This window comes from Numida meleagris, chromosome 3, assembly GCF_002078875.1.
Source record: "Numida meleagris isolate 19003 breed g44 Domestic line chromosome 3, NumMel1.0, whole genome shotgun sequence".
NCBI classification, from domain to species: domain Eukaryota; kingdom Metazoa; phylum Chordata; class Aves; order Galliformes; family Numididae; genus Numida; species Numida meleagris.
Window position 1 is genome coordinate 71,218,978 of NC_034411.1, and position 5,622 is coordinate 71,224,599.

At 37.8% G+C, this 5,622-nt stretch overlaps 1 long non-coding RNA gene across 1 annotated transcript; it reads left to right on the forward strand.

The window, feature by feature from the left end:
- On the forward strand, nucleotides 2,520–4,349 carry LOC110397089. The gene is made up of 3 exons (XR_002437534.1): nucleotides 2,520–2,633; nucleotides 2,771–2,801; nucleotides 3,599–4,349. It is a non-coding gene; the product is annotated as an uncharacterized LOC110397089 (long non-coding RNA).

Sequence of the window (5,622 nt, forward strand, 5' to 3'; positions counted from 1 at the left end):
TTTTGAAAATCTTTATTAAAATACGTTAAGAGTAAAACGTATTTTAGCTTTTATCGTAACTGCTGATTTCAAAAACAGACTCACTGTGGTCTTGATCTTACGGAAAAAATTATCAGGTTCAGCAAAGTAGAGCCTGCTTTTGACCACAGAGTTTCTTCATATGTCACAGAGAGCACGAAGAAAAAAGACAAATTCCCTGCATAGCACAAGGCACTAGTCAATCACTAAGAGGACATTCAAGGGAGTGCTTGGAATCACAAGCCAGGATAAATGGAAAGGATGTTTTTTATTGAACTAGTAATATACAAGATAGCATGCAACTATGGAAATGGAATGTAATCACTAAAGAGAGAAAGAAAAAATGAAGAAGTTTAGGAAGTTGAAATTTGAAAGCCATAAATAATTTTGAAATTGACACAGTATGTCTATTATACAGAAGCTAAAATAATGCACAATATCAAAAGTCTTATTTGGTTAACAAGCATTTAAAAATAGACCCTAGAAATTATTTTTTCCTTTGAAGTTCAATTTTTACATTTATTTATTAGTAATGTGACAAAAGAGAGTCTTATGGTTCTAAAGAATTTGTACAGAGCGGTAACTGATTAGTTTGTATGGAGAAAAATCTTTATGCAAAGGACAGGTAAGTATTAAGGCAGGGAAAAGACATGGCCTCCTACTGAGGAAAGGCAAAACTCAATATAAAAATTAACTGATGTCCCATATAAAGCCAACTCTTAAAACAGACTTTTTTTTTTTCCAAATTCCTGTAATTACTGAGTGTGCACTCATTTCTATTTTGAAGCAAGATACTCCATCTCAAAAACATTTGCTTGGGTAAAGCTCTTCACTTCTCTACCAATTAGTGCTGATACTCGCTATGATAGTACAGCTAAAAGAGATAGAGTTATCAGATAACAAGCTCCCAAACTATTTAGTGCTTGATATTTTCAGAAAAGTACCTTTGAATCCACATGGGAGCTTTTATTAGGTGAAAAGATTAAATAATTTATTTTGCAAAGAATCAGCAGAGCATCTCAGATTTTGTTTGACAATAAAATCACCCCAAGGTCACAGTGAAAGCAAGAAACATGCCGCCATAATGCTAAGGCTTATGTAACATCATGTTCTCTTTCACATTTCTGAAAAAAGAAAAAGCACTTTTAAATTGAGACAGAAGCATGCCAGAACTGAGAAGGCACTTTCAAAAGAGACTTGAGTTGAAAAACTGAGTACTCCATGTAAATTAGTATCTATCATATTGCTGGATAATTTTTTTAATCCCATAAATCCTCTCCTTCATAATTAGAGTGAACTATGTCACAAACTATTCCAATAGAGACTTTAGTATTCCAGCAACTCTTTTTGAAAATCAAATTTAATTATTAAATCTTAAGATGTGGAAACCAGTCATTTTCTCCATGTAGCTTTAAGGGTCAGTTTATAAAGGATACAGTGAATAAAATTTGCTTTTCATTACTCATTTTAATATGAAATAAAAATAATTAAGGAAACTGTAAAAAATAAGCAAGTTGCATATGTATAGTACATTTAAAAGAAAGTTTCCTAAATAGACATCAAACAGATTTTAAGTACAAATTCATATTTATGCCATAGGTAAATTTCTCATAAATTAATTCTGAATGAAACTTTGGTACCCACATCTGCTCTTTGCATGAGGACACACACAAACAGACAGACATCAATCCCAGTATAATTTACTTCCATGAAGACCAAGCGTAAATGTCGATAGTCCTTGAAGATATCATGATACAAGTCTGGCCCAAGAGAATTCAGATATGTACACTGTGGGCAGCATTTCTTCAGTCCCAAATATTGATAAACTCTTAAGTTGTATTCTGATGAAAGAGGAGAGACTGGAGAAACAGGGGTCCAGTACAATGTCCTACAATGAAGTTGTTAAATGAAGCATTCCAAGAAGCTTTCAGATTTTAGTTTTAAAATGACCATTACAATGTTAGTGACTCTAAAATAAGAAAGGAACTTTTTGACCTATGCCATTTTGAAAAAAGAGCTGAGTCTTAAATTTCCAAAATAACAAATGCAAACTCATTATTAGTCACATTATTCCTTATTCCTGTATGGCATATAAGACATAGCTGATAAATCCCGCACTGGACTTTCTTAGTGTGGCAGGAGGCTGTGAGGCACATCTGTACCATCAGTCCCCTGGAGCATGCCACCTCCTGCTCAGCTCCCTTCTATTCTGTCAGGCTTCCCAGTTGTCTGTTGTCTACTGTAATATACAACAAATAATTATCTTTTTCGTAAATAATAAAAAAATATATATTTTTTCCCTGCTTGGGAAGTGTCTCTGTGCATAGGAAATGTTCCATGTGCAAAGACTCCTGCAGTCTGAGGGTACCAGTCAATTTTGAAGGCTGCATAAATATTTATTTAACCAATTCTCTTAATACTTCAGGCATACAAATGGAGAGGCGTGGCTGAGGAGATAAATTTGGAGTAAGTAGCTCTGTGGCAGCTGAGAAGAGGTAGGCAGGTGTTGCCAGCCTTTGCAGCAGGCAAGATTGGCAGGCATGAAAAAATGTATTCCTGATTTGCCCACTGCTGTAATATTGCTCTAAGAAATATTTACCAAGGCAGTATTGCTGGTAGGTTGGGGTTATATCTCTATGAAAGTCATGGGCTTTGAGATATTTAAAACCAGAACCACTTGATTTGCCATGGACTAATCCATTTATTCAGTCTTCACACTCATTTTTCCTTTGCTCCTGGTTTCACTTCACAGGCAGTCACAAATACCCCAGCCAGAAGAGAAGGTAAGAGACATTTGCTGCATCTCCTGGGGAACTTGCCTTTGAATGTCTTTGCTGCCTCTTGGAGCAATCCAAACATTTTAACCAAATACAGATATTATGTCCATAATTAACACTAATTGGATAATTTATGCTAACTAGTGATATTGTTATATAGTGGTAATGTTAGACCATGGGATATCATAAATTATAGGTTAAGGTATGTCAAGAGGCAGGAAGAAAAGAAGTGAGAAAACATCCAAACTCTCAGACAGTTTCCTTCTTGTTCTATGTGCATGACACACATGGCCACACAGTTATGGCTTTGCTAGAAATCAGAGATGACATGGAGCTAGCTACAACATTAACTTGGACCATACGGTCCATAAAATATTTTCTCTTTCAAAGTGTCATCTTGGCTTTCATGATCATATCAACTACCTTTGGTGATGGTTGGTTTTGTAAGCATTCCTCCAAGCAGCATTGTAACAGCAGCTTTGGCAGAAAGACAAGAAGTGCAGTTATGGGCGGAGGGAACAGGCAGGGATACTTGGTGCCCTGCACTTTTCTAGAGCTCTGCAGGCTCCTTCACTGCCTCCTCTTCCAGCTCTCTGTGTCAGAAACACAGCTCAGACTATCCTGTTATTGTTTGCTTCAAATGAGTGTTCTTCAGACTGTTCCTAACAGACCTTTTTATTACTGATAATTACTTTGGCAGATGAGAGCATGTCTGCCTTTAAGCTCCACTCTCTGTTTGAAGTCATATTTACCCTTTATTTTCAAAATGGCATTTTTTCCCAAACATACCTTTCACTTTTCAGGTCACAAATCTATCATCAGACAATAGGCAAGACTGAGAATTACATCTGAACTGAAACAGCCAATGAGAATCCTACTACTGCAAAAGAATGAAGACAAAAGCTGCCTGATAACTCCTTAGAGTGAGATTTATTTCTTTCTGTCTGAGGAGGGTTAAGCTATTTCTGCACAGGCTTGAAGAATTTGAGCTGGAGGAGGAGAAAGAATCATTAACTTTTATGTTTGCATTTTCCTTTACATTTGCACTGAAGTTGTGCTGATTTCATTCCATTCAGTCTAACGATTTCCTTTTTACCTTTAAGTTCTTTATATGATTTTTTTTTTCTTTTGGTCCAGTGGCTATTAAATATGAGAATTAAAGGAATCAGGGAAAAACTATATCCTTTATAATCACATAATGTCATGGTAAAATGTTCAGCAAAATAATTGATCCAGAAAGTATGAAAAGTCATCTTACATAGCAAAACACAAGTGTACAAAGACCAGATTTTAATATCTTCACCTGCAATCTACAGTTTACTTTTTAAGAATCCTGTGAAAACTCAGCTGTGGACAATGTCCACGCAGCACAAGGACCCAGGGTCAACCAACACAAAAGCAGTAGCAGGCACCTCTCAAGCCAGAAGTTGTGGATTCAGTATCTATCTCAGGCTAAGAGGGTTCCTTGCCACATGCCATTCTTTCCCTTAACAGTCTTCAATGCCTAAAAATCCTGTTAGTTTTTTTACTAACTACATTAGCTGAATAATAGAATCAATAGCATCAATAACAGATGATCTTTGAGGTCCTTTTCAAGCCAAGCCATTCTATGATTCAATAACTACAAGGCTGCAGCTCCATTGGTCAAAATGAGATACATTCACTTGCTGTTAAGTTCGGAGCTGCACTGTGCCCTGGTCCTTTGAGCAAAGGCAATACCATCCATTAAGCCACATGTCCACGGTGCCTTAAGCGCTGCAACCTTTTGTACTGCTCTGAAACTCTGTAGCTTCCTGGCAGCTCTGCACCCGGTCGGTCACCCAAGCCGCCACAGCAGCCTTTCCCAGAACCTCTGGGGCAGCCCCTTCCCCTTGTTCCCACGCTGTGGATCGTGCACTGTTATCCTACCAGCCATGCACCTGCAACACAACAGCACTGTTATGGTGAATTCTCATAGAAAGTGATTGCCACCAGCGTGAGAATACTTCCTCTTTCCTGCTTTTTCCCACTCCGTGGTCAAAGGTTCTGGTTGGCATTAGTGGACCCAAAATTATGCATGCCCCAAGGCATGCCAACAGCAAGGCAGAATGCAATCTCAGCAAAGTGTTCTCCTAGCAGGACCATCAGCATGCTACCAAAGAGCAACAGATAAGAAGTGTATCCTGATGAAAACTATATTGGTACAGCAGGAGAAGCTCTATGGGGAAAACCACTTACTGAACTGGAGTAGACATGCCAGGAAGATGCTTGTCTGGAGACTGGCTTTACTTCTCTTCCCAGGCGATCATAGCTGAAAGATCCCCTTTCCACCCTCTCTCCTTTGATTTTTATTTTCCCTAAATGTAACTATATGCTACCAACTACAGACCCTGCTAAATAAATCCATCTGCATGTGAAACTACTTCAAAAATATTTGTGCAATACACAGTTCTTAATGAAAGGAAAAATGACCAATATTTTTGTGGTTAGTTACATTGTAAGTTTAAGCAGATTGAAACCTTCTTGCTAAGAAGGAAGAACAGATGAAGGCATTAAGAAGTTTTTGTGTAACTCACCTGTAAGCAGTAGCTGGAGTTCAATCTCCCATGAATGGCAGGCATTAGGCACATCTCAGGGGTGTAATATGGTGTCCTGTCATCTTCTCTCCAGCCAGTGGGAAGAGCAGACTGCGTAGGGGCAGTCCTAATTCCATGACATCTAGTAATGTCACTTTTCCAGGCTTTCACCTCACATCCTATTTCCATCCTACACACTTTCCTTTTCTCATAGATATTTCCTTTAATTCACAGTTTATCCACTGATATTTATTGTATTATGCACTCTAACT